This window comes from Hemitrygon akajei, chromosome 5 (assembly GCF_048418815.1).
Source record: "Hemitrygon akajei chromosome 5, sHemAka1.3, whole genome shotgun sequence".
NCBI lineage: Eukaryota > Metazoa > Chordata > Chondrichthyes > Myliobatiformes > Dasyatidae > Hemitrygon > Hemitrygon akajei.
The window spans coordinates 152,213,921-152,226,962 of record NC_133128.1 but is presented as its reverse complement, the minus strand read 5'-3'; the positions used below and the strand labels follow the sequence as shown (position 1 = coordinate 152,226,962).

The 13,042-nt window shown below is 42.3% G+C and overlaps 1 protein-coding gene across 3 annotated transcripts in view; it reads left to right on the top strand.

The window, feature by feature from the left end:
* The window catches only part of LOC140728330 (SPATS2-like protein), a 103,194-nt gene that overhangs the window by 43,607 nt on the left and 46,545 nt on the right, over nt 1-13,042 (top strand). The window lies entirely within an intron of this gene.

The following is a 13,042-nucleotide window of genomic DNA, read 5'->3' as shown; positions in this document are numbered from 1 at the left end:
GGGTGTTGGGGACTGCATGGCTAAACAATACTAGAAAACATAGACCTGGCAGATGGAGACATCAGTCAGTGTGCAATGATAACTTAACACATGCAGCACCAGCATGTAAGACTCAAAATACCGCGTTCTTACACACACGGCTAAACACATAAGCAACAGCAAGAAGATGGTGCCATTTGAACAAACAATCAGTGACATAATTGCTAGTTGTTGAGTGATTCTTTTTTCTCATTAACACTGTGTTTCTACAATATTTGGAAGTTTCTTGTGTTGCAGCAAATGATAGACATTTGCTTCAAAGTCTTGATTTCAAGAATTTTTGGTAACCAGTTGTTTCCAGACATGGTGTATACATTAAATATTCGCCTTGGAATATAACGCCACAAGAATGAGCAAAAATCCTCAAAGTTACAGCTGGAAGGAGGTAGACCAGGACTGACAGGCATATCCACTTTTGGTTTCCCTTTCCTAATGAACATGTAAGATATTTACACTTCATCAAGGATGCTCTCACTGCAGTTTCCTTCCCAGTTACAATGTACCTCTTCTTCAGACACTGGTTTCAAATGCTGTGAGTTAGTTCTGTGTGTTGTGTGCAGTCAGGAGTATCCTGCTGATGTATTTGATATGGTTAGCACACCCTATACACTGTTAGATAATAGGCAATGTGAAAAAGGATCAAGTGCTTTCCCAGTGTATATGATGAATAAACTCTTCTCAGGCTTCAATCTGGGTACAGGTATCAATTATAACCGATTTTTCCATGACAAACTCTGATGAAGACAAATGTCCCGACCTAAGTAAGAACTGGAATTCGATTGTAAACGAGGTGGGGGAGCAGAAACCAGATTGGATGAAGACTAACCAGTCAGGAGGGATGGAATACTGGGGTATAAGTACCACCGGACTAAACATGCCCAGGCATCATCCCTGTAGAAGATGGCAGAATTTGTCATTGGAAAGTCTGTTATCATCGATACCTGAAATCAGCTTGAATCCTGTGAAGAGTTTGTTAGGCAACATGAAGTTGAGGATCTGTCCTACATTGGGAACTATTGATCCAAGTAAATTTCTTATTGCCATTACATGTGAATTTATGAGACTTTGGGCCAGATTATGCTGGAGCCAGTCTGCACCATGTAGCCTCTCTCTCTCCACACTGTTCTTGCCTTTTGCTACCACATGCCTTCCTTGAGGCCCCACAGGCCCCACCACACTGTGAAGCGAAGGAGGCCACAAGGCCCCCAGGACCTGCATTTTGGGGCTTTAAGCCCCCCAGGTGACCTTGTGGTCGATAATTAAAGAAACTGAATGTTTTAATGCTTAAAACAAAAAGAAAAAGAAAAATATATGAGATGTATTGATAAAGCAATAACCTATTGTTAATTAATTAAAATATAAAAAATGCTACAGAATTGAGAAAGATGAGCAGCAATGTGTGGTGCAGCCTAGTCATTTAAAAAGGGTCACTGATCTCAATCTAAAAGGTAAATGTTGGTGCTTTTTCATTCACTTTCCTCTATTTTCGTACATTTTCATTACCAGTAGTTTAATGCATTCTAAATCTGTTATTTTTAAAAAATAAATATATCTATGAAGGAGGTTACCAAGTATTCCCAAAACTGCAAATATTAAGAGGTTGCTGCATTGATAGCTATTGGCTGAACCAGATTAAATAAAATAATAATTTGTGCAAGAAAGCAAAGTGATGTGGTTCCACAGAGTACAAGATGTTATAAACAACATTAGTAAAGCATTAACAATGTGAAAAAGAGGGGCTGGAATCCATGTTCCCATTCATGTGGCTGATGTTGTAAATGCCCCACTATTCCATCCAAACCCCAATTCCTCTGACTCACAAAATGATATAGATGGTTTAAATAGCCAAGCAACCACAAACTTCCAGTGCAGGGAAATCCATGGATTTAAGGTTTCCAAGGAAAGGGAACATAATGCACAATTCTTTTCACCATGAAAAGGGGCCTTTGGGCCCAGTTCTGTTCATCATGCTACACAGGGATGTGATTAATCTCAAGAGAGTGCAGAAAAATATTCACAAGGGTTTTGCAGGGACTGGACAGCTTGAAACTGGTTAACATGGGGTTGTGTCTCCCGGAGGAAAGGCTGAGGGATGACCTTACATAGGTTTAAAAATCTATGAGAAGCATAGATAAAGTGGATTGTCACGACCTTGTGGTGGGTAAGTGGAATGAGTTGCCAGAGGTAGACACGGGTACAATGACAATGTTTAAACTTCCGTGGAGTGTGGCTCTAAAGTAGTTTCCACTCTCTTCAGTTCTAAATAGCTAACCTCCTCTCTCGAGTGACTGAGTTTCTGGTCAGTAAATGGCCAGATAAGCACAGGCCCTTAGTGAAACTCCAATTCCTCAGCCTCCACCTCACCATTGGGCTGGGGACAGGAATCTCTCATTCAGTGAGCAAACTCCTCTGCTAGCAACTCTGCTTCCTTTGAGAATCTGTGACGGGAAGGCCCTGGTTGAGCAGGGCGCTCGGAAGGAGCAGAATCTGTGGCTCGGTCTCAGATTTGGCGAGTTGGGAGCGATATTTGGGGAATATTGGGGCTGGGTAGGAAATATTGGTCTCAGTGGTGAGAATGTTTTAAAAAGGAGTAAAGCTGACCACAAGATTTTTGAAATATTTTGGTACGTTTATCCATTTTTCTCATGATATTTCTCATCTGCGTCCTTACCTAGGTTGGGAATAGGTATGAACCCACCCCAAAAAGGACATGGCTGAGAAACATCTCAAGCATTTCGCAGTCACTCACTTGGTAGGTCCAAGCATTGCCTGCTGTGAGCAGAGTGAGGCCAGTCATGGGCTCACCCCCAGGAGCATACAATCTACAAGGAGCGTGAAGCCTGGCACAGGCCCAGCTTACAAACTCAGTTCCTTTGGACACTCAGAGTGACTGTCAGTGGACAGTACAAAATAGAATTATAAAGTCATAAAACCAGAACAGTAACTTCAGCCGATGTCTATCTAGCCTAGTCTTGTTTGCCCATGTTTGGCCCATATACTCCTGAACTCTTTCTATTCAAGTACATGTCCAAGTGTCTTTTAAGGTCATGGGTAGGTGTTCACCCAGCCCATCATCCCTCCTAGCTCTTCCCAACATTACCAGTCAATCCCGCTTGGAATTTATGCAATTACCTCACAATGTTCTGCAGTGCAGACGATCTAATGTAACTTTTTGTGGTAAGAAAAGCTTCAGACCTTGGGATCTGCATTACGGGGGTTGCAAAGCAAAGCCATGTAATGTAAGTAGACATTAAGAGTGGATATGTGAGGGACCTTCTTCACTCTGGCAAGATTGAAAGCAGGGTGAAGAAGGTCCCTCTCATATCCAGTCTTAATGTCTTCTTGCTTTACATGGATTTGATTTGAAGCATGCCTGGGTGAAGAAGGTCATGGCCTTCCCAACTGCACAAGCACTCCAAGCGTGGCCCCAAAAACCTTGTACGATTGCGTTAAGAAGTTCTTACCCTTAGACTGCAACTCTGCAATAAGCAGGATGTTTTTGCTGCTCAGCTGCCTTGTGGTGTTCTGTACTGGTTTCAAGATGCCTCATCTCAGTAAAGGTCTGACAAGGCAAGTCATCTCTCCCACCGACAGCACGTCTGCCGGGACCTGCAGGTATTTCTCAGTGGATCTCCAGTGCCATTGTGTGCCTAAACCAGCGGAATTCACTCCCATCCTACTAGCTCTGCCACTAGTCACCTCACATTACTCCACAGGCTTCCTCATTGTGTCTGACAAGTTGCCCTGAACTTCTAAAGACTTTTCCCCACTCTCAAATTGGGACATCTGCCCAGTCAACCTGGCTCAGGAACTACAGTCCCATTCAAATGAAAGGAGCAAAAGCTGCCAAGGCAAAGGAGTTGTTTTATTTGATTTAATTGCGTTCCTTTAGATTTTTAAAATTGTTCTTAAACATCTTTTTTTTTAGCCTTCCAATATTTTTTATAGAAGTCATTGAATGGTGCCATGTGACTACAGGCCACTCAGCCCAACTTCTGGGGACTCTTCCATATTAATCCCATAACCCAGCACTTGGTGAATGGCCTTCTGTATCTAGATGACTCAAGTGAATACCTTAGCACTACTACCAGTGATCCTGCTTTAATTATGCCTGGGTGAAGAAGGTCCCTCTCATATCCACTCAATCTCTTCACGCCTACCCTAAATCTTTATCCTTCAGTGAAACTAGAACTGTCACAACCACGGATTCAGCAGCACAGTAGATACGGCATTTGTGCTTGTGAATTTGCATGTGTAAGCTAGTTATTATTTAATGGTGATAGTATTTAACTCCATAGTGCTTGTCGAGACTTGGACAGAGCATAGCAAAGCTTCGTTGCTGGTTTGCATTCGGCCTTCCCTGAGATACTGGACTTTCAAGTCAACTGACTCTGAAGACTATCGGTATTCGTTTAATGTTTAGATATTCTTTTCAGTCGCAGTGTAGGCTTCCTTTTCCTTTTGAGAGTTTTAGTTAATGGCCCTGTTTGGCCTAGCGTTTAGTGTTTTATTTTCCCTTTTGTGTATTAAAGTCTGTGAACTATCGACCTGCTTCAGTGTCTCTCACTCCACACTTGGGCCAGATCTGAACCAGGTAACAAGAACTAGAGTTTGTAGATTAAAGGTGAAAAGTGAAATATTTAAGGGGAACCCGAGGGGGAACTTCACGCAGAGGATGGTGTGAGTGTGGAACAAGTAGACAGAAGAAAATGATGGATACAGGTTTGATTTCAACACTTAAGAGAAGTTTGATAAATACATGGACAGGAGAGGTATGGAGGGCTGTAGTCCAGGTGTGGGTCAGTGGGACTCAGTAGAATAACACCAGCTTGGATTAGATGGGCTGAAGAGACTGTTGCCGTACCATAGCACACTATGACTCTGGTTTTATCTACCTTTGATACGGGGAAAAAATTCCTGCACTAGACCGTATCCATAATTGCTTATACTTTTATCTACCTCAGTATGTTCCTCTTAATTTCTCTGCTCCAGTCTCTCTTCATAATGGAACTCCTCCATCTCAGGCAAAGTCCTGAAGAATCTCTTCTGTACCCTCTCCAGTCTAATACAGTCTATTATAGCACATTGACCGTAGGTGCACAGTGTGCTCATCTGAGGCCTGGCTAAAGTTTATCAAATTGGAACACAACTTTCCTATTTCTGTATTCGGTGCTCTCACCAATGAAGGGCATTTTCCTACATGCATTCCTTACCTGTGTTACCACCATCAAGGATCTTTAGACTGGTATTCCAAGGATCCTTTGTTTCTCAACATTCAATAAGATCTGCCATTCCTAGTATATGCCCCATTTGCAGTAATGCTCCCAAAACACATAATCACACATCTAAACTATAAAGGGGAGTTTATATACACCAGTATGCCCCAGAACCACGACTAATAAAGGTTTGATTGATAAGTACCCACAGCACAAAAATATGTCATGTACTCTATAGTTATGTTTATATTGGGCTTTAGTGCAGGTATTTCAGAGTTACATAACTAAATGTTTTCTACTTTCATGGTTTTTAACTGCTTTTATCATCTGCGATTCTCCTGGTGTGAGTTCAGGACACCGGTACAAGTGTGTTGGCAGTTGTTTGTATGAATTTACCAAGAGAGATAGTTCTGTTCGGCTTATGATGTTGAATCACAGGTCAACATCATCACTGTGGATTATCTGACCATTATCACTTGCAGACTGTGACAGCTCCAAGCTAGCAGCTGTGTCTCCCTCATTATAAATGTGACCACACTGCAGAAGGATCGTGCTTTATTTTAGGCATTGTGAAATTGCAATATAAAGGCAATTCTTTCTTTTTTATCTTAGAGGATCTCTTTGTCCTGGTGGCAAATGCTGTCCTGCTTTTATCAGGAGGAAAAACTCATGGTGGCTGTCCTCATATTTCAGATTCAGGTTCATTTGTTTATCACATTTACATCTGAACGTACAGCGAAGTGCGTCATGTGTGTAAATAACCAATACAAGCTGAGGATGTGCCGGGATCAGCCACAAGCGTTCTCGCGCATTCTGGCACCAACATGGCAGCCCTCAATATTGTTCAGCAGAACAAAGAAAAAAAAGCAACAACAAAACTAAACGAGACCCCTCCACCCATCTCATAGAGGTTGGCCTTTTGCAGCACCTGTTTGACATAAACTAACCTCAGTGGCCACTTTATGAGGTACCTCCTCTACCAAAGACAGTGGCCACTGAAAGAATGTTTGTGACTTTCTGCTGCTGTAGCCCATCCACTTCAAGGTTCGACATGTTGTGCATTCAGAGATACTCTTCTGCAAACCACTGTTGTAACGCGTAGTTATTTGAGTTACTGTCACCTTGCTGTTAGAAGCACAGAGACATAGAAAACCTACAGCACAATACAGGCCCTTCGGCCCACAATGCTGTGCCGAACATGTACTTACTTTGGAAATTACCTAGGGCTACCCATAGCCCTCTATTTTTCTAAGCTCCATGTACTTATCCAGGAGTCTCTTAAAAGACCCTATCGTATCCGCCTCCAGCACCATCATCTGCAGCCCATTCCATGCACTCACCACTCTCTGTGTAAAAAAACTTACCCCCACATCTACTCTGTACTTGCTTCCAAGCACCTTAAAACTGTGCCCTCTCGTGCTAGCCATTTCAGCCCTGGGAAAAAACCTCTGACTATCTACACGATCAATGCCTCTCATTATCTTATACATCTCTATCAGGTCACCTCTCAACCTCCATCGCTCCAAGGAGAAAAGGCCAAGTTCACTCAACTTATTCTCGTAAGGCACACTCTCCAATCCAGGCAACATCCTTGTTAGCTTGAACTAATCTGGCCATTCTCCTCTGACCTCTCTTATTAACAAGGCATTTTTGCCCACAGAGCTACTGTGCTCTAGATATTTATTTTCACACTATTCTCTGTAAACTTTAAAGACAGTTGTGTGTGAAATTACCAGGAAATCAGCAGTTTCTGAGTTACTCAAACCACACTGTCTGGCACCACAGTCAAAGTCACTTAGCTCATATTGTTTTCCCATTCTGCTACTTGGTCAGAGCAACAACTGAACTAGTTCACCATGTTTGCATGCTTTTATGCACAGAGTTGCTTCTACATGATTGGCTGAATAGATATTGGCATTAATGAGCAGGTGGACACGTGTACCCAATAAAGTGGCCTCTGAGTCTAAATTAACATAAGTTATGCATATTTACAGGGCAAAATAAACATAACATTAGTGCACGGTTTGAGGTAGTGTTTGGTTTTTGTCAGGTCAGATTGATAGAACTTAGATGACAGATAAAAAGTGGAACTGGGACCCACTGACATAATAGAACTCTAATTTGCAATGATTTATGAGTCTCTTCCCTGCTTCCAGTGGAGAGCTCCACTACACATCTGCCAAGAGGTGAAACCAAGCTGTTCTCGAAAACTCCACGCCCTGTTCTTGCCAAGTGATGCAGGTTAGCAAAGACCACGTAGTAGGGATAATCTTAAGTGGAAACCTTCTTATTGGCTTTCTGAATATATTACAGGAAAAAACAAAAATTGCTTTTGTTTGACCAGCGAGTCAATTTGTTTGGAATAAGGTTGTGAGTGGGAAAAAAAATTATCATTGATGCTTAGTGGAAATTGGGTCAAGAGGATTGGCTGCTTGGTGTAGACACGCTCCATCTTTAGGCTCTGGTCATTTTGCATTTCTGTGGGTTGAAATTTACTGCTATTACAATGCAAAATCTTACTGATCTACATTTAAAGATCTTATTAGGGGGAGAGCAACGATGTATGCCAGCAAGTAACGGGCCTCAAGACTACTGCTGGCAAGAGTGTCATTATTTGCAGCATTGGGAAGTTCATCATAATGCAAATAATGGCTTTTAAAATGTTGGCATGTTAAAGTGTTCAAATAATGCATTAATTTAAATGAGTGATGTGCATCTGTCAAGATGCACAGCGATTCCAACATTTGCACTTAAGAAGTTTCTAAAACAAGAAAAAACTGTGGACAGTACTCTAACTGTCATGTTTACTCTGGCCTTTATTGCAGACATTTCAGAGACAAGCAGCTGTATGTTTTTTGATTGCTTCTATCATCTGCAATTCACGAATCGCTTTCCCCAAAGGAACTAAAATTCATACACGGATGTAACTGCTGGGCTGAAATAATCCTTTTGGAAGAGAAATGAAAATAGCTGGAAATCACCATCTGTAAAAATAAAAACACTTTAGCTTGATCCTGTAGCCAAAATCTGCATTATTAATAATTAAGGGAGCCATTTACACAAAATCTACCTAGCTAATTCAACAGCATTGAGACTAATTGGTGCAAATGATCCCAAACAGTTCAACACTATACAAAACTTCAGCAATTCTCTGGAGTAAACCAGAAAAACAACACTGATGATGGTTCTACAAAGTTATAAATGACTGCAATGGCTGACGTACATCACAGAAATGGGCTCTTTCAGCCCTCTTCATCCACGTCGACAGTGATGTTTACCTATGCTGATTCCATTTACCTACATTAGGCCTGTATCCCGCAGTACCTTTCCTATCTGTACCAAATACCTTTTGACTGTTGTACATCTAAAAGTTCAAGGTTGAAAGTAAATTTATTATCAAAGTGCATATACCACCTTGAGTGACCATCACTTTCAGCAGCTCGTTTCAATTATTCACTAGCCTCCATTTGGAAAAACTTAACTCTCAGCCCTCCGTTAAATTTCTCTCCTTTCACCTTAAGCTCATGCCCTCTAGTTTTGGACTCCTCTGTCATAAGAAAAAGACTCTGACAACCTATCCTTTATGTTTTTTGAATCAGCGATCGGAAGCATGAGAAGACGTAGTTCACTTAGGTTTGCAGATTGGGTACATAAGGCATCGATTTGCAACAGTTTTGTTTTTGAACAGCGGTCAATTAGCAATCAGGATTGATTGGAAAGAACAAATAAAAATAAGGCAGGGTTAAGCGAGGAGGCCTTTGATGGAGTGGATAGTGTTAGAGTGGTTGTTTGAGGGTTTAGTTCTTTGGAGTTTCTGTGCAGAGAGACTTGTGTGAGTGAAGGCAAAAAAGCCATAAGTAGATTTTTTCCAGTTTATTTATTGTTTCTTTTGCACAGTTAGAACAGTAGGGTTGCCAGGTAAGATAGTGGAATGCTCCTCTTGCGAGACGTGGGCAAGCAGGGAAACGTCCAGTGTCCCTGATGACCTCACCTGCAAGAAATGCATCCAGCTGCAGCTTCTAACACTTTGCATTAAGGGGTTGGAGCTGAACTGGGTGAACTCCAGATCATTCAGGAGGCTGAGGGGGTGATAGATAGAACATATAGAGAGGTATTTACACACAAGGTGCAGGACACAGGAGACTGGGTGACAGTCAAGAAGGGGAAAGAGATTAAACAGCCAGTGAAGAGTACCCCCGTGGCCATCTCCCTCAACAGCAGGTATACCAATTTGGATACTGTCGGTGAGACCCGACATAAGTTGCGAGATCGCTTCACCGAGCACCCCTATGCTCCATCCGCCGGAAAAAGTGTGATCTCCCAGTAGACATCATTTCAATCCTACTCCCCATTCCCATTCTGAAACGTCAGTCCATGGCCTCCTCTACTGCTGTGATGAGGCCACACTCAGATTGGAGGAGCAACACCTTATATTCCATCTGGGTAGCTTCCAACCTGATGGCATGAACACTGATTTCTCTAACTTCTATTAATTGATCTCCCCATCTCCTTCACCATTCCCCATTCCTCTTTCCCCCTCTCACCTTATCTCTTTACCTGCTCTTCACATCCCTCTGGTACTCCTCCTCCTTCCCTTTCTATCATGGTCTTCTGCCCTCTCCTATCAGATTCCCCCTTCTCCAGCCCTTTCACCAAACAACTTCCCAGCTCTTTACTTCACCCCCCCCTTTCCCGATTTCACCTATCTCCTACCACTTTGTATTTTCTCTTCCATTCGCTCCCCCCCACCTTCTTACTCCAACTTCTCCTCTTTCTTTCCAGACCTGATGAAGGGTCTCAGCCCAAAACGTTGACTGTTTACTCTTTTCCATAGATGCTGCCTGTTCGGCTGAATTCCTCCGGCATTTTGTGTGTGTTGCTGGAGCCTTGTTGTCCTGATGTGACACACAGCTCCATTTGCATGCTATGCTGTGCCAGACAAAATGTGGTGTAACATTGTTTCCATACTCAAGTGTATTCCAGTTTGAGATTCTGGATACTTCACCTCGTGAGCATCTGTCTGGACATCGCTGCCAGTATGAAGTAACACCACACGCAGCTGAGAGTGGTCTGAGAAGACCTGGTGACTCAGTGCGATGTCATTGTTCACTGCCCAGCATTCAGTAATATCGATGTCATCATGCAGGCAGAGAAGCATAAAACTGAGGAATTATTGTGGTCAAGAAATTTGGAAAGAAAATGCTTGGCCTCAAGTTAAATATAAGAACATTAACAGGATCATGTAATAAGCTGAATTGTCATTAAAAGCTCCTGAAGAATGAAAAAGTAATAAAATGGCTTGGTTTTTAAAATATTTTTCAAGGAATGTTGAAGAGTATATACGTAAAATTAGTTCACTAGAACCAGAAGTTTAACTAAGCAGATGTTGTTGCCAGTAAAAATCTCATTTACGTTTTGTTGCAGTAGCTGTAACATTTTTTTTGGATGAGAATAGTTCAGAAACAACTGTATTTATTGGCTATTCACTACTTTGTTTTGATTGCACTGGAAAAAAGCTGCAAACCTTGATCATGTTCTGTCACGTTCTGCCACGTGGCTATTCAATCAATTAAAAATAAAACAAATGGATAATCAGGGAGTTATTGTAAGCTGAACAATATTTGTTTACCCTATAATGAGTTTCCCACACATCCGTTGTGCTAATATACCTGAATATTAAACCTATAATTTTCATCAAGGCCTACATACTGTCCAAGACCTTCATCCACTCATTCCTGGCCTATTCCATACTCAGTAGTGAAATACACAAAGAGAAGTTCTTTGATAGTACAAAACCTTCTCAGCCTGCCACTTTATCTATAACTGAATTTCCCAGTGCCAGATGCTCAAAAAGAGCATTTGTGGCCTTATGATAATGAACCGTTTTAAAAAGTTGGACAATCCACATCAGGAGTGCACAAAAAGAGCTAATTTTTACTCAGGACGGTTATCGATACTTTAAAGGCAGAGTTTTGTGGCGGCCTCTCTGAGTTGAGGATCGACCAATCAGCAAGAGGGATTTATTAGAAAGGGCCAATGAGAATGTGGAGCAGCCATTTTTTGATTGTGCCATCTTTGGTTTATCAGGCTTAGGTGAAATCAAGCTTGGGTGAGGTAGATTGTCTTGCAAGTTACTCTCTCTCTTTGTTCTTATTTGTTCATTCTTCATCTATTAATATATAGTAGCGCACTGAGAACAGCTCCAGGGTCAGCGTTGTGTACTGTGTGTGAGATGTAGGAAGTCTGGGAGAATGAGGAGGTGATAGACGGGAGCTACAAGCAGGTAGCTACCCCTAGACTGCAGGAGACAGGTAACTGGATGACTGTCAGGAGAAGGAGGGAAATGCAAAGCCAGTGCAGAGTACACCTGTGGCCATTCCCCTCAATAATAAGTATATAACTTTAGATAATGTTGAGGGGATGACCTAATGAGGGTGGGGGTGTGTGGGGAGGGGAGTCACAGTGACCAGGTCACTGGTACTGTGGCTCAAAAGAGTAGAGAGGCGAAGAGGATTGCAGTGTTGATAAGAAATTCTTTAGTCAAAGGAACAGAGATGAGGTTCTGTGGGCACGATAGAGACACCCTGTTGTTATGTTGCCTCCCTGGTGCCAGAATCAGGGATGTCTTAGATCATGTTCATAGCATTCTCAAGGGCAAGGATGAGCAGCTAGAAACCTTGGTACATATTGGCACCAACGTTATAGGTGAGAAGCTCCTGAAGAAAGATTTTAGGGAGTTAGGTAGAAAGCTGAGAAACAGGAGTTCCAGGGCAGTAATCTCTGGATTGCTACCTGTGCCAGTGAGGATAAGAATAGGATGATTTGGCAGGTGAATGTGGCTGAGGAACTGGTGCAGGGGACAGAGGTTCAGACTTATGGATCACTGGGATCTCTTCTGGGGAACGTATGACTTGTACAAAAGGTACAGGTTACATCTGAACCTGAGGGGGTCCAATGTCCTTGTGGGCTGATTGGCTAGAGTTGTTTGGGTGGGTTTAAACTAATTTGGCAGGGGGATGTAAACTGGAGTGATAGTGCTGAAGATGAGGTAGTTGGTTTTCAAACAGAGAGGCTGATGATAGGGCAAAATTATAGTCAACATGATGATTTGCAATGTAAAAGGCAGACAGAATTGAAAAGAGTGAATACAGGACTGAAGGTGTTATATTTGAATGCATGCAGTATACAGAGTAAGATCGATGAACTTGTAGTACAGTTACAGATTAACAAGTATGATGTTGTAGGCATCAATGACTCATGGCTGAAAGAAAATTATAGCTGGGAGCTTAATAGACAATAGGTGCAGAAGTAGACCATTCGGCCCTTCGAGCCTGCACCGCCATTTTGAGATCATGGCTGATCATCCACTATCAATACCTGGTTCCTGCCTTGTCCCCATATCCCTTGATTCCCCTATCCATAAGATACCTATCTAGCTCCTTCTTGAAAGCATCCAGAGAATTGGCCTCCACTGCCCTCTGAGGCAGTGCATTCCAGACCCCCACAACTCTCTGGGAGAAGTTTTTCCTTAACTCTGTCCTAAATGACCTACCCCTTATTCTCAAACCATGCCCTCTGGTACTGGACTCTCCCAGCATCTGGAACATATTTCCTGTCTCTATCTTGTCCAATCCCTTAATAATCTTATATGTTGCAATCAGATCCCCTCTCAATCTCCTTAATTCCAGCGTGTACAAGCCCAGTCTCTCTAACCTCTCTGCGTAAGACAGTCCTGACATCCCAGGAGTTAAAAGACAGTCCTGACATCCCAGGAATTAACCTTGTGA